The sequence below is a fragment of the Pan troglodytes genome, chromosome 10 (assembly GCF_028858775.2).
Source record: "Pan troglodytes isolate AG18354 chromosome 10, NHGRI_mPanTro3-v2.0_pri, whole genome shotgun sequence".
NCBI lineage: Eukaryota > Metazoa > Chordata > Mammalia > Primates > Hominidae > Pan > Pan troglodytes.
In genome coordinates this window covers 31,068,419-31,084,715 of record NC_072408.2, presented here as the reverse complement: position 1 = coordinate 31,084,715, position 16,297 = coordinate 31,068,419, and the positions used below count along the sequence as shown (strand labels likewise).

Below are 16,297 nucleotides of genomic sequence, written 5' to 3'. Positions count from 1 at the left end.
CTCTTCTTGTTGAATTGAACCCTTTACCATTATGTGACGCCTTTCTTTGTCTTTTTTCATCTTTGTTGGTTTAAAGCCTGTTTTGTCAGACACCAAGATTACAACCCTTGCTTTTTTCTGTTTTCCATTTGCTTGGTAAATTTTCCTCCATCCCTTTATTTTGAGCCTATGTATGTCTTTGCACATGTGATGGGTCTCTTAAAGACAGCGTATCAATGGGTCTTGACTATCCAGCTTGCTATTCCGTGCTTTTTAACTGGGGCATTTAGCCCATTTACATTTAAGTTTAGTCTCGTTATGTGAATTTGATCCTGTCATCATGATGCTAGCTGTTATTTTTCAGAGTTATTTATGTAGTTGCTTCATAGCATCACTGGTCTGTGCACTTCAGTGTGTTTTCTGTTAATTCAACCATCTCAGCCTCAGCCCAGTTTAGTGTCTTTGCTGGTGAGGTGTTGCAGTCGTTTGGAAGAGAAGAGGCACTCTGGCTTTTTGAGTTTTCAGTGTTTTTGTATTGATTCTTTTTCATCTTTGTTGGCTTATCTACCTTCGATCTTTGAGGTTGCTGACCTTTGAATGAGGGTTTTGTGGGGTCTTTTTTGTTGATGTTGTTGTTGTTTTCTGTTTGTTTTTCTCTTTTAACAGGCCGCTCTACTGCAAGGCTGCTACAGTTTGCTGGGGGTCTGTTCCAGACCCTAGTTGCCTTGGATTTCCCCATACCTGGAGGTTTCACCAGTGAAGGCTGCAGAACAGCAAAGATGGCAGCCAGCTCCTTCCTCTGGAAGCTCTGTCCCAGGGGGATACTGACCTGTTGCTGGCCTGAATGCACCTGTAGGAGGTGTTCTGGAGACCCCTGTTGGGAGGTCTCACCCAGTTAGGAGGATATAGAATCAGGGACCCACTTAAAGAATCAGTATTGCTGCTTTTTGGTAGAGCAGGTGTTCTGTGTTGGAGGTGGATCCTTCCTTATCAAGACCATTTGTATTCTCCAAAGCCAGCAGGCTGGAATGGCTGAGGTGACCAAACTGCAGAGATGGTGGCTGCCCCTCCCCCTGGAGCTCCATCCCAGGGAGAGATCAGAATTCTTCCCATAGACCCTGGCTGGAGTGGCTGAAGCCCCTGCAGGGAGGTCCCACCCAGTGAGGAGGACTGGATTGAGGCTGCACTTAAAGAAACAGTCTGGCCATGATCTGGCAAAGTGGCTGTGGTATGTTGTAGGGGACCCGTCTTTCTCTGGACCATTTGTATTCTCCAGAGCCAGCAGGCTGGAATGGCTAAGTCTACTGAACTGCAGAGATGGTTGCCACCTATCCCCCTGGTTACTTGGACCTATCTCAGGCAGATTCCAGCCTGTTGCTGTTGGCTGGCTGGAATTCCAAGCCAGTGGGTCTTAACTTGTGAGGTGCTGTGGAAGTGGTGCCTGCAGAATGATGCTGCTTGGCTCCCTGGATTCAGCCCCCCTTCCTAGGGATATGTATGGATGGATTTCCCACCTTGCTGGGTATCCTGGGACCAGAGTATGTAAAACTCATGGGTCCCTGTATGTGCCTGAGCAGATGCTCTGCCGAGACTCCACACAGTTCTGTGTGTGCCTGAGCAGATGCTCTGCCAAGACTCCACACTGCTCTGTGTATTGGACCCAAGGCCCTGGTGGTGTGGGCTCATGGGAGGATCTCCTTATCTGTGGGTTACAAAGACCCATGAGAGAGTGTGGTTTCCCAGGTGGGGTTGCACAATCACTCACTGCTTCCCTTGCTGGCGGTGAGGGTTTCTTTGGCTCCATGCCACTCTCAGGTGGGCCATTGCCTGCCCTCCCTACTTTTCTTCATTCTCCATGGGTCAAGTTGTTTGCCGAGTAAGTCCCAATATGAGAACCTGGATATTGGAGTTGAAGGTGCTGGATTTACTCACTCAGTTTCATTCCTTTCTGTGAGTAAAGATTTATATTAGTTTCAGTTTTATTTTCCTGTTGGATGCTGTTGCTTTGAATTTGCCTAGATCTCATGAAACCATGAGTCTATAAAGGTTATACTTCCAATCTGTCATAGCTTTATTTAATTTAGTGGTTCTCAACTTTGACCACACATTAGAATCCCCTGGGGAGCTTTAAAAAGAGCAGTATCTAGATCTCATCTCTAAAAATTCTGAATTTCATATGGAACCAAAAAAGAGCCTGAATAGCCAAAGCAATCCTAGGCAAAAAGAACAAATCTGGAGGTATCACATTATCAGACTTCAAGCATACTATCAAGCAATAGTTACCAAAACAGCATGGTACTGGTATAAAAGTAGATACATAGACCAGTGGAACAGAATAGAGAACCCAGAAATAAGGCCAAATACTTAACAACCAACTGATCTTCAACAAAACATACAGAAACATAAATTTGGGAGAGGACACCCAATTTAATAAATGGTGCTGGGAAAACTCAATAGTCATATGCAGAAGAATAAAACTTTGGGTTCCTATCTCTCACCTTATACAAAAAATCAACTCAGGATGGATCAAAGACTTAGATGTAAGACCTGAAACCATAAAAATTCTAGAAGATAACCTAGGAAGAACTCTCCTGGACATTGGCCTAAGCAAAGAATTCATGACTAAACTCCTATAAGCAAATGCAACTAAAACCAAAATAAATAAATGAGACCTAATTAAACTAAAAAGCTTCTGCACAGTAAAAGAAACAATCCTCAGAGTAAACAGACAATCAACAGAATGGGAGAAAATATTTGCAAACTATTCATCCAACAAAAGACTAATATCCAGAATCTACAAGGAACTCAAACAAATCAGCAAGAAAAAAAAAATAATCCCAACAAAAACTGGGCAAATGACATGAATAGACATTTCTTAGACGAATACATACAAAAGGGCCAACAAACATATGAAAAAGTGCTTAACATCACTAATCATCAGAGAAATGAAAATTAAAACTACAATGAGATACTACCTTACCCCTGCAAGAATGGCCGTTATTAAAAGGTCAAAAAACAATAGATGTTGGCATGGGGGTGATGAAAAAGGAACATTTATACACTGCTGGTGGGAATGTAAATTAGTACAGCATTTATGGAAAACATTTTGTTATGGGATAAATATTTTTGTCTCCTCAAAATTGTTATTTTGAAGCCCTAAACCTCAGTGAGGCTGAATTTGGAGTTGGAGACTTTAAGGAAGTAATTAAGGTTAAATAAAGTCATAAGGGTGGGTCCTGATCATATAGGATTTTTGTCCTTTTAAGAAGAGACACCCCCAGCACTTTGGGAGGCTGAGGTGGGAGGATCATGAGGTCAGGAGATCGAGACCATCCTGGCTAACACGGTGAAACCCTGTCTCTACTAAAAATACAAAAAAAATTAGCCAGGAGCGGTGATGGGCGCCTGTAGTCCCAGCTACTCGGGAGGCTGGGGCAGGAGAATGGCGTGAAACCGGGAGGCAGAGCTTGCAGTGAGCTGAGATCACGCCACTGCACTCCAGCCTGGGCGACAGAGCGAGACTCTGTCTAAAAAAAAAAAAAAAAGAGAGACACCAGACAGTTTGTTCTCTCTCTGTGCACACACACCAAGGAAAGGGCATGTGAGGACACAGTGAGAAGGTGGCCGTCTGCAGGCCAGGAAGAGAGCCTCCACCAGAAACCAGATCAGCCAGAACCTTGATCTTGGACTTCTAGCCTCCAGAACTTTGAGGAAATAAATTCGTGTTTAAGCCACTAAGTGTGTGATGTTTTGTATGGCAGCCGTAGTAGACTGATACACCTTCGGAAGAAGATAGGTGGCTATAAAGATATAAGAATGGTGATTTTCAGCTGGGCACAGTGGCTCACACCTATAATCCCAGCACTTTGGGAGGCTGAGGCAGACAGACTGCTTGAGCTTAGGAGTTTGAGACCAGCCTGGGGAACATGGCGAAATCCTGTCTCTACAAAAAAGAGAAAAACTAGCCAGCCATGATGGCATGCACCTGTAATCCCAGCTACTCGGTGGGCTGAAGTGGGAGGATCGCTGGAGCCCAGGAGGTTGAGGCTGAGTGATCTGTGATTGCACCATTGCACTCTAACTTGGGCATCACAGTGAGAGCTCATCTCTTTAAAAAAAAAAAAAAAGTGATTTTCATGTAAAAATTGCCAGTCTCTAATACTATGCCAAAGGCTTTTATTGAAGTTCATTATCAGAATCTTAATTGGATAAAAATTTAAACCAGTATGAAATTTATATAAAAATATTTTTCTATATAAAAAGCAGGTTAGTATCATGTACAAGTTAACCTATTTAAATGTGGTTAGAATATTGCAGAAAGATAATGACTCTGCAGAGCCGTGGAAGGCTGTGGATGGAATTGCTCTGCATAGTAGAATAGATACATGTTAGGTAGGCAAAAGGACATTTAGAATTATTAAATTAAAATAAAATAGTTTTTGTTCATGCTTGAAGTAATATTACCTATAAAAATATATTATATTCCTTTTACTGTCTAGCACGCATTTGATTTTCCATTTCTAATTTTTTTTTTGAACATTAAAAATAATGGTTCAAAATAATGGTTAAGAACTCAGGCTTTGTGGGGGTGTCTGCTTTGGGGGAGGATGGAGAAGAACACAAAAGACCTTCTTTCTCATAGAAACAGAAAAAAAACCCCAAAAACAAAAAACTAAAAATAAAAGTATTTTCTATGGGGCTAGCCAGGGGTGGTATTCACACAAGGAAGCCTTGATTAACTGAATTCCAGAGAGAAAGAGCCCTTTATAAGTGAGCAGAGAGCCAAGGCAGCTTTAAGCCTGGGGCAGCTTCCTGGTCTGGTTATGGGTAGGTAGGTCTGATAGAGAAACTTGACAGGGTGAAGGGGAAATAAGGTGGGCTTTGGACCAAGTAGGACTGTCAAGATAAATTAAGAGTCTGGAAAAAGCCCCCAAAGCCAGAGCAGATTATTGGGTTCAGCATTTCTTCCCTAAACCCTCCCCAACCATGAATTTTGCTGAGAAAGTTACAGTGGAGGAAGGGCTGGTAAGAAGAGAGAAATTGCTTAGTCGTCTGCATTCCTGTGGTGTTTGAATTTCAGGTCTTTTCCTGGAGATGAATCCAAAGATGAACCAAAAATATATGAGACTGTAACCAAGCTTCTCCCAGTTCAGCTACTGAAAACATAGAAGGGCTATGACCTAGGAAGTTGAGAGCTGGGCTAATCACATGTAGTTTCAATTTAATTAAAACTGAAACCCAGACTCAGATCTACTGGACTCTAAAAGAAATATGAATGATCATTTCTCACCCCAATTACCAGATAGAGAAAAAGACTTCACTCTCTGGGGGGAAATAATTAAAACAAATCTAAATGTTATACTTCAGCCACCACTGTTCTTTTATACACAATATCTGGAATATAATAAAAAATTATGAAGCATGCTAAGAAACAAGAAAATAGGATCTATAATCAAAAGAAAAGTTAGTCAATAGAAACAGACCCATAGAATCCACAGTTATTGAAATTAATAGGACCTTAAAACAGCTATTGCATATATATTTTTAAAAGTTGTGGGGAAATGGATATAATGGGTGCAAAGATTGGGTATTTCAGAAGAGAAATGACAAATTCCTAAAAAGAACAAAATAGAAATTCTAGAACTGAAAAATAGAATGTCTGAATGAAACAATTATTAGATGGGCTTAACATAGGTTGAATACTGCAGAAGTAAAGATTTTGAAGTGAACTTAAAGACAGAAAACTGATGTGTCTGTATTAATCAGATAAAATATACTTTCAAGCAAGAGGTATTACCAAGTAAAAGGACATTTTATAAAGATAGAAGGGAAAGTCATCAAGAAGAAAATAGTTCTAAATGTGTATGAAGTTCAAAATATATTAAGCAAAAATGGATAGAAATAGGTCACAGTGGCTCATGCCTGTAATCCCAGCACTTTGGGAGGCCAAGGCAGGCAGATCTCCTGAGGTCAGAAATTCAAGACCAGCCTGGCTAACATGGCGAAACGCTATCTCTACTAAAAATACCAAAATTAGCTGGGCATGGTGGCGGGTGCCTGTAATCCCAGCTACCTGGGGGGCTCAGGCGGGAGAATCACTTTAACCTGGGAGGTGGAGGTTGCAGTGTGCCGAGATCACATCATTGCACTCCAGCCTGGGCAACAAGAGTGAAATTCCATCTTGAAAAAAAAAAAAAAAAAGGATAGAAATAAAGAAATAGAAAAACCCAGAATTATAGTTGGAGATCTTAATTTATTTTTCTCTCAGTAATTGATAGTGTAAATAACAATTTAGAAAGAATATAGAAAATCTGAATCACCCTATCAATCATCTTAATTTAATTGACATTTATAGAACACTACCCCAAACAACTGCAGAATACTTATTCTTTTCAAATGCACTTAGAATATTTACCAAGATAGAACACGTGCAGAACTATGAAAAGAAGTCTCAATAGAGTTCAAAATACAGAATTTACACAGAGTATGTTCTTGGAACACAATAGAAAACAATAACATAAAGATATCTCGAAAAATCCCCAAATAGTTGTACATTTAACAACACATTTCAAAGAAGGAATCACAAGGAAAAAGAGAAAATATTTTGAACTCAATTATAGTTAAAATACAACATGTCAGAATTTGCCAGATGTAGTAAGGCAGTGCTTAAAGGGAGATTTATAGCTTTAAATGCTTGTATTAGGATAAAAAATGGCTTAAAATCAATGCTCTCATCTTCTACCTTAAGGAGCTACTAAAAGAAAAGGCAAATTAAACACAAAATAGGTAGAAGGAAATAAATAATAAAGAGCAGAAGTCAATGAAATAGAAAAATGAAGAGAGCCAACAAAGCCAAGAGTTGGTTAATTAGAAAAATAAATTTGTTTAAAAATTATGGTTGTGAAAAAAGAGAGAAAACATAAAATCTCAACATCAAAAGTGAAAAAGGCCAGGTGTAGTGGCTCACATCTGTAATCCCAGATGTGAGCTTTGGGAGGTCGAGGTGGGCAGATCAACTGAGGTCAGGAGTTTGAGACCAGCCTGGCAACATGGTGAAACTCTGTCTCTATTAAAAATACAAAAATTAGGCCGGCCACGGTGGCTCGTGCCTGTAGTCCTAGCATTTTGGGAGACCTAGGACGGTGGATTGCCTGAACTCAGGAGTTAGAGACCAGCCTGGGCGACATGGTGAAACCTGGTCTCTACTAAAAATACAAAAAATTAGCCGGGCGTGGTGGCAGGCACCTGTAATCCCAGCTACACAGGAGGCTGAGGCAGGAGAATCGCTTGAACCCAGGAGGTGGAAGCTGCAGTGAGCCAAGATAGCACCACTGCACTCCAGCCTGGGCAACAGAGCGAGACTCCATCTCAAACAAAAACAAAAACAAACAAAAAAAAGTGAAAGAGAGGAATTGCTAGAGATGCTACAGACATTAAAGCAAGAAAAGGGAATATTGCCATCAGTGTTACACCAATAAATTCAATGACTTTGAACAAACTCCTTGAGAAACACAAATGAACAAATCTGACAAGAAATAGAAAGTTTGAATAGCCTTGTATCTGTTGAGGAAATTATATTAGAAATTGTAAAACCCTCCCACAAACTATTACAGGGTCAAATGGTTTCCCTGGTGAATTCTCACAAACATTTAAGGAAGAAATAATGCGAACATTACACAAATTTATAAGCATTAGAAATTGTTATTATTATCAATATTGTTTTCATAAGTCTCCTCCCTCAGTTATCAGCTTCCATCTTAAAGCAGCAGAACTTTTCATAGTCTTCTAGAAAAACTCTGAATTCAATGGAAGATGACCTTGTAAATCCTATCCTACCTTTCCTATCTGTGTTCCTTTGAATTGGAATGATACATGGTGTTTACAAAACACCCTATATTGCTGTTGCCTCTGACTAATCTTTTCTAATCTTTTTACACAAAATCACTTTGTTCCTCTGGGACTTGAGAAGAAGGGCTGCCAAGCCATGTCAAGGTGTCATCAAAAGCTTTTCAGGGTCTTATTACACCTGGTTTTCTGGTAATTTTTAAATAACAACTAACACTCTGTTTACTTCTTTCTTTAGTATTCTTGTATAAGCCCTTTCTGGAGCTGACAAAGAATTGTTCAGATTATGTGTTTCCTGCTTTAATTTGATTTTATATAATAGGCTCACATTAAAATTTGTATAGTAAATGGAAAATCTGTGAGCAATCACAATAATGGCTGGAATAACCTTTCCTTTTTTCCTGTCCTTCCTCAGAAATACTAAGAGCTGGTTAGACTATATCCTTCTGAAACATTCTTTATCACTGTTGTTTGATGTAGTACCAGCCACATCTAACACAGGAGGCATCCAAACTTCTTTGAGTTGAAATGACTGAGGATGCACTTTTCAGAGACCCCAGGAAACTGGCAGTGTTGACTGAAGAATACTCACAGCAAGAATGAGTGGCTAAGCAATTATAACCATGTCAGTGATGAGGCACCTACTGCTCTGGATACCTCTACCATGGTTTCTTTACTCTCTCCCCAGCAGCATAAATCTGAATGTTTTAGACCTCAAGATGTCTGGCCTCAGTAAAAAATAGTTTTCTGATGGACTGTGATATTCTACTCTTAGTAAAGACTAAGCTGCTATAACTGAGAAACTCTAAAATAGAATAGCTTTTTATTAGTCTGTTCTCATGCTGCTACTAAAGACATACCTGAGACTGTATAATTTATAAATGAAAGAGGTTTAATGGACTCACAATTCAGCATAGTTAGGAGGCCTCACAATCACGACAAAAGGCAAAAGAAGAGCAAAGTCATGTCTTACACGGCAGCAGGCAGGAGAGGGCTTGTGCAGGGGAACTCCCATTTATAAAACCATCATGTCTTGTGAGACATATTCACTACTACAAGAACAGTATGGGGGTAATCACCCCCATGATTCAATTATCTCCACCTGGCCCACCCTTGACAGGTGGGAATTATTACAAGTCAAGGTGAGATTTGGGTGGGGACACAGCAAAACCACATCAGCTTTAATAAGATAAAAGTTTATTTTTCTCTATCTGGTTGTGGAAGTCCTTTGTATAAAGTTATTTAAGTTCTGGTTTTTTTTCATATTTTTGAGTAAACATACATTGAGTATCTATTCTGTTCTAGGTGAAATGCTGGGGACTGGGAACAATCAAATTAATAAGTGTTCTTGTCCTCAAGAAGCTCAGGATCACATTTTGTGTGGGTGTGCATGCATGCATGTTTTTGGGGGACAGGTGTTACAAATAAATAGCCTTTAAGTGTGATAATATTATATTGTTTACTGAGTGCAGATTTTAATGTCACCACACACACACACACACACACACACACACACACACACACGGTAACTAATGGATGTGTCAGTTAATGTAACTGGTAATCAGAACACTATGTATATCAAACCATGATGTACAACTTGAATAATATATAATTTGTATTCATCAATGAAATATTTTAAAATAAAAAAGAGAATAAAGGTGCAGTGGAGGTAGAAGGAAATGAAAGCCAAGTAAGGAATTAAAGACAGATCTTCAAAGAGATCTCAAGGAGATTAAAGTATTATTTTTATTATAATACATGTAATAATAAGTCATCTGTTCCTGAGAAGTATCTCTGTTTTCACCCTGTTTTGGCTTGAAAGCAGGTATCAACAATTCTTTGCAGTCATCTTAAAGAATATTTCTTACTATCCAGACAATAAGACCGGGTGCAGTGGCTCACACCTATGAGCACTTTGGGAGGCTGAGGTGGGTGGATCACGAGGTCAGGAGTTTGAGACCAGCCTGACCAACATGGTGAAGCCCTGTTTCTACTAAAAATACAAAAATTAGCCAGGCGTGGTGGTGTGTGCCTGTAATCCCAGCTACTCAGGAGGCTGAGGCAGGAGAATTGCTTGAACTCCGAAGGCAGAGGTTGCAGTGAGCCAAGATTGTGCCGTGAACTCCAGCCTGGGCGACAGAGTGAGACTCTGTCTCAAAAAAAACTACTATAGCCAGCAATATTCATTTTACTGAATATTTTGTAAGGGATAAGGGCAATTAGCATTGCATGGCTCATTCCACTATTATTCCTCTTTTTCAGCTCTCCAATCCTGAAGTCAAAATGGAATGCATCTCTGCTCTTCCTCTGGGCATCATCTAATTTTTTTGTTCTTGTTTTCCTTGTGCTGGAATCTACAACACCCTCTCCTAGCCCCTCAACCAGCCTTTCTTCTGCAGAGCAACTTAGTTCTAATTAGCAACTACAAACCTATTCACCTACATCCAAGAGTTCAGTAGTGTCTTTTAAGTATGTAACAGGCAATTCTTTTACATTTTATTGAGATGACTACTTTAAAAAAATTGGTTGCTACCCAGAACTGTTTAGAACATTGCTTGCTTTAGGTAAGTGAGTGAAGCAAGATGTGATAACATAGGGCTGGGGGACTAGAGTTGGGTAATACGGTAGCACATGATTTTGTTACTTGAGATTGCCTGTAATTGTAGACATCAGTGAGCAGGGTGATATGAACCTCACAGGGGCTCTTGAAGTTCTGCTTCTTCCCTATTCCTTAATGCAATACAATATTTAGGTTCATCTTTTCAATTTTCCTGGAGAAATTAAATACTGTGCCATAATAAAAAAATAAGTAATTTGAAAGTAAAGGAAGGGCATGAATGGAGAGGAGGCAGGAAAACATTCTAGGTTGGAAAAAATGGCAGAAGTAATGTTGTGACATTGGAGTGATGGTGGAGGTGGGAATAGAGTCTAGGATCTCTTCATCCCATACTATGCATCTATCTTCACAAAATTAGTATGGCCAAATATTAAATCAGCTCATTTCTGGTTGGGAAAAGTAGGGTGAATGTGCCTTTCTAGCTGTCCTTGAGATGTAAATCTCCTGTAACATAGCTTCCCTAGTGGTCACCTCAAAGGCTTTGTTCTCTCCAGGATAGATGCTACAGAGTGGGACAGTACTTGGTGTGTGTGTATCTCAATTTTTTTTTAACATGACAAATTGAACTAGGGGCAAGAGAAGGATAGACAGAGGAGCCTATGATGGGGTGGTGGATACTAAATATTTTCCAGGTGTAAGGAGCAGAGGAGGAAAAGGGAAACTGGGTAACCCTTTTTCAGACCATCATTTAGTCCATTTTATGTTGCAAATATTAGCAAACCTACTCCAGCTTTCTTAAACAGTGGGGTTTTCATTACAACATAGTTAAGAGAGTAGGCTTAGGAGTAAGATTGCTTGATCCTGAGTAAGTTACTTAATCTTGGTGTCTCAGTTTCTTCATTCCAGTTAAGTAAATATATTTAAATTAAATTATATTAGTTAGTAAATGTAAAGCACACAGAAAAGTGTTTGGCTTCTGGTGAGCTTTCAATAAGTGTTAACTATTATTTGTTATTATTATTTTAGCAAAACCAACCTCCAAAACCTATGAAGTCAGTTTACAGAAAGCCACCAGGAAAAGGGAAATAAGAAGATTCTTTACTTTGCTGTCATTTGATACACTTAGCATTTTAAATGACTATATGTACAATATTAACCATGCCTTTCCACAAAACTATGTGTGTGCATATGAATTACAGGGCTTTCATTTGAAACTGAACTATCTGTGTTTGTAGTCACTTTAATCATACAACAAACCTACAAAATATTTAAGCATAAATTATCATGATGACTAAATATGGAAAAGCTTCTGTTACCAAAACCTGCACCCAAAATGACTGCACAGGATGGGTAATTGGATGGTGGTGTAAAGAATGCTCATGAGGACTAGGCTGCTGCTAATTAGATCTTCTATGCTATTTAAATGTTCTCCAAGCTTCAGGGAGTGCCCTGAAGGCAGTTGGACATTAGCCTTGTGGTTTTTGAGGGTAACCCACAGTTTGTCAGCACAGGGGTGGAGGTGAGCACCATGGGACTTTTCCCAGGCTGCTGGTTAACATACTGTGGTTTCAATCCTTTAAGCCAATAAATGGAGGAGAGAGAAAGAAGGCAGACTGAAATTAGAGGAAAAGAGACAAAGAAAGGAAAAGTGGAAGTAAGAATAATATTCATGAAGTGTCTTCTTTGGGCCAGATTTTTTTTAGGAACTTTCACATATTGTGCTTACATCAACTCTGTGGGAAATGTATGATTATACTATCCTCATTTGTAACAGACATTGTTGGGTGCCTATATAACATATAACAGCTATTTTTCTTCATTTTTTTCTTGCTGATAGCGCTTTTTTTTTTTTTTTTAGTGTTTACTTCCCAAACAAAACTTATGTCTCCATGTCTCCATCCTTCAGCAATAGGGGTAATTCTGAAAGGTCATTGTTTTGCAATTGCCCTTGAAAGGAAATTCTTGGACATAACAACAGATAAGATTCTAGCCAATGAAAGGTGATGAGAAGGTTGCTGAGAAGTTTCTGAGAAAGGTTTCTTTATTCTTTAACAAATACCCTGGAAAGAGACAGGCCTTCTGCTGCTGTTCATGGTTGTACCTGCACAGGATGCCTGAAAAGGAGTAACTGTGGGGTCAGAAGAGGAGCCAGCATGAGGACAAAGCAGATACACTGAAGTACCACCTATCACTGAATTTTTGTGCAAGAGTATAAACATTCTCATTGTTTAATCTTTCTGTGGGAGACGCTTTACTATGTGTAGCAAAGTCATTCTAACTGACATACCATTTTCCATTGTATGAGAAAACTGATGTACAGAAAGGTTAAGAAACTTGCCTGCATTTGCATGCATAATGAGGAGTGGAGAGAACAGGTTGTGCCTTCTAATACACAGGCAAGATATGTCTCTTTTAAACAGCACATACAGACACACTCCAAAATGACAATTTCCATCATTTTTTAAAAATTAAATGAGACAAAGACTCTAAAACTATTTAAATAACATGTACATTACTGTCTTGGGATTTATTTTTATTTGTTTCAGCTCTATTGAGATATAGTTGACAAATAAAATGGTATGAATTTAAGGTGTACAATGTGATGATTTGATGTATGTATATATTGTGAAAAGACCAAAATAAAGTCAGTTAACATATCTATTACTTCACCTTGTTATCATTTTTTTGTGGTGAGAACATTTAATATCTGCTCTCTTAGGAAATATCAAATATACAACACAGTATTGTTAATTATATTCTGTGTTCCCTTTGACCAACGTCTCCCCATTTCCCTGACTTCCTAGCCCCTGCTAATCAACATTATATTTTGTTTCTATAAGTTTGACTTTTTCTGGTTCCACATATATGTGAGATTATACAGCATTTGTCTTTCTCTATTTGACTTTTAAAAAAATTTTTTTATTTGTTGGGTTTTTAAAACTATACTTTAAGTTCTAGGGTACATGTGCACAACGTGCAGGTTTGTTACATGGGTATACATGTGCCATGTTGGCTTGCTGCACCCATCAATTCGTCATTTACATTAGGTATTTCTCCTAATGCTATCCCTCCCCCATTCCCCCTCCCCTGGACAGGCCCTGGTGTGTGACATTTCCAGCCCTGTGTCCATGTGTTATCATTGTTCAACTCCCACCTATGAGTGAGAACATGTGGTGTTTGGTTTTCTGTCCTTGTGATGGTTTGCTGAGAATGATGGTTTCCAGCTTCATCCATGTCCCTGCAAAGGACATGAACTCATCCTTTTTTATGGCTGCATAGTGTTCCATGGTGTATATCTGCCACATTTTCTTAATCCAGTCTATCATTGATGGACATTTGGGTTAGTTCCAAGTCTTTGCTGTTGTGAATAGTGCCGCAATAAACATACATGTGCATGTGTCTTTATAGTAGCATGATTTATAATCCTTTGGGTATATACTCAGTAATGGGATTGCTGGGTCAAATGGTATTTCTGGTTCTAGATACTTGAGGAATTGCCACACTGTCTTCCACAATGGTTGAACTAATTTACACTCCCACCAACCATGTAAAGCATTCCTATTTCTCCACATCCTCTCCAGCATCTGTTGTTTCCTGATGTTTTAATGATCGCCATTCTAACTGGTGTGAGATGGTATTTCATTGTGGTTTTGATTTGCATTTCTCTGAAGACCAGTGATGATGAGCATTTTTTCATGTGTCTGTTGGCTGCATAAATGTCTTCTTTTGAGAAGTGTCTGTTCATATCCTTTGCCCACTTTTCGATAGGGTTGTTTGTTTTTTCTTGTAAATTTGTTTAAGTTCTTTGTAGATTCTGGATATTAGCCCTTTGTCAGATAGGTAGATTGCAAAAATTTTCTCCTATTCTGTAGGTTGCCTGTTCACTCTGATGGTAGTTTCTTTTGCTGTGCAGAAGCTCTTTAGTTAGATCTCATTTGTCTATTTTGGCTTTTGTTGCCATTGCTTTTGGTGTTTTAGTCATGAAGTCTTTGCCCATGCCTATGTCCTGAATGATATCGCCTAGGTTTTTTTCTAAGGTTTTTATGGTTTTAGGTCTTACATTTAAGTCCTTAATCCATCTTGAATTAATTTTTGTATGAGGTGTAAGGAAGGAATCCAGTTTCAGCTTTCTACATATGGCTAGCCAGTTTTCCTAGCACCATTTATTAAATAGGGAATCCTTTCCTCATTGCTTGTTTTTGTCAGGTTTGTCAAAGATCAGATGGTTGTAGATGTGTGGTGTTATTTCTGAGGCCTCTGTTCTGTTTCATTTGTCTATATATCTGTTTTAGTACCAGTACCATGCTGTTTTGGTTACTGTAGCCTTGTAGTATAGTTTTAAGTCAGGTAGTGTGACGCCTCCAATTTTGTTCTTTTGGCTTAGGATTGTCTTGGCTATGTGGGCTCTTTTTTGGTTCCATATGAACTTTAAAGTCGTTTTTTCCAATTCTATGAAGAAAGTCATTGGTAGCTTGATGGGGATGGCATTGAATCTATAAGTTACCTTGGGCAATATGACTATTTTCACAATATTCTTCCCATCCATGAGCATGGCATGTTCTTTCATTTGTTTGTGTCCTCTTTTATGTCATTGAGCAGTGGTTTGTAGTTATCCTTGAAGAGGTCCTTCATATCCCTTGTAAGTTGTTTTCCTAGGTATTTTATTCTCTTTGTAGTAATTGTGAATGGGAGTTCACTCATGATTTGGCTCTCTGTCTATTATTGGTGTAGAGGAATGCTTGTGATTTTTGCACATTGATTTTGTATCCTGAGACTTTGCTGAAGTTGCTTATCAGCTTATGGAGATTTTGGGCTAAGACGATGGGGTTTTCTAAATATACAATCATGTCATCTGCAAACAGGGACAATTTGACTTCCTCTTTTCCTAATTGAATACCGTTTATTTCCTTCTCTTACCTGATTGCCCTGGCCAAAACTTCCAACACTATGTTGAATAGGAGTGGTGAGAGAGGGCATCGTTGTCTTGGGCCAGTTTTCAAAGGGAATGCTTCCAGTTTTTGCCCATTCAGTATGATATCGGCTGTGGGTTTGTCGTAAATAGCTCTTATTATTTTGAGATATGTTCCATCATAGTTTATTAAGAGTTTTTAGCATAAAGCGGTGTTGAATTTTGTCGAAGGACTTTTCTGCATCTATTGAGATAATCATGTGGTTTTTGTCATTGTTTCTGTTTATGTGATGGATTATGTTTATTGATTTGCATGTGTTGAACCAGTCTTGCATCCCAGGGATGAAGCTGACTTTATCATGGTGGATAAGCTTTTTGATGTGCTGCTCAATTCAGTTTGCCAGTATTTTACTGAGGATTTTTTCATTGATGTTCATCAGGGATATTGGTCTAAAATTCTCTTTTTTTGTTGTGTCTCTGCCAGGCTTTGGTATCAGGATGATGCTGGCCTCATAAAATGAGTTAGGGAGGATTCCCTCTTTTTCTGTTGATTGGAATCATTTCAGAAGGAATGGTACCAGCTGCTCTTTGTACCTCTGGTAGAATTTGGCTGTGATTCCGTCTGGTCCTGGACTTTTTTTGGTTGGTAGGCTATTACTTATTGCCCCAATTTCAGGACCTGTTACTAGTCTATTCAGAGATTGAACTTCTTCCTGGTTTAGTCTTGGAAGAGTGTATGTGTCCAGGAATTTATCCATTTCTTCTAGATTTTCTAGTTTATTTGCCTAGAGGTGTTTATAGTATTCTCTGATGGTAGTTTGTATTTCTGTGGGACCGGTGGTGATATCCCCTTTGTCATTTCTTATTGTGTCTATTTGATTCTTCTCTCTTTTCTTCTTTATTAGTCTTACTAGCTGTCTATCTATTTTGTCGATCTTTTCCAAAAAGCAGCTCCTGGATTCATTGATTTTTTTGAAGGGTTTTTTTTTTGGTCTCTATCTCCTTCA

At 38.9% G+C, this 16,297-nt stretch overlaps 1 long non-coding RNA gene across 1 annotated transcript in view; it reads left to right on the top strand.

Annotated features, from left to right (window-relative positions):
• LOC134807558 (uncharacterized) overlaps positions 1-10,388 on the top strand; it is a 91,229-nt gene extending 80,841 nt beyond the window's left edge. The window contains exon 4 of the long non-coding RNA XR_010148279.1: positions 10,087-10,388. This is a non-coding gene — a long non-coding RNA (uncharacterized LOC134807558). The remainder of the gene's footprint in view (positions 1-10,086) is intronic.
• The last annotated feature ends 5,909 nt before the right edge of the window (positions 10,389-16,297 follow it).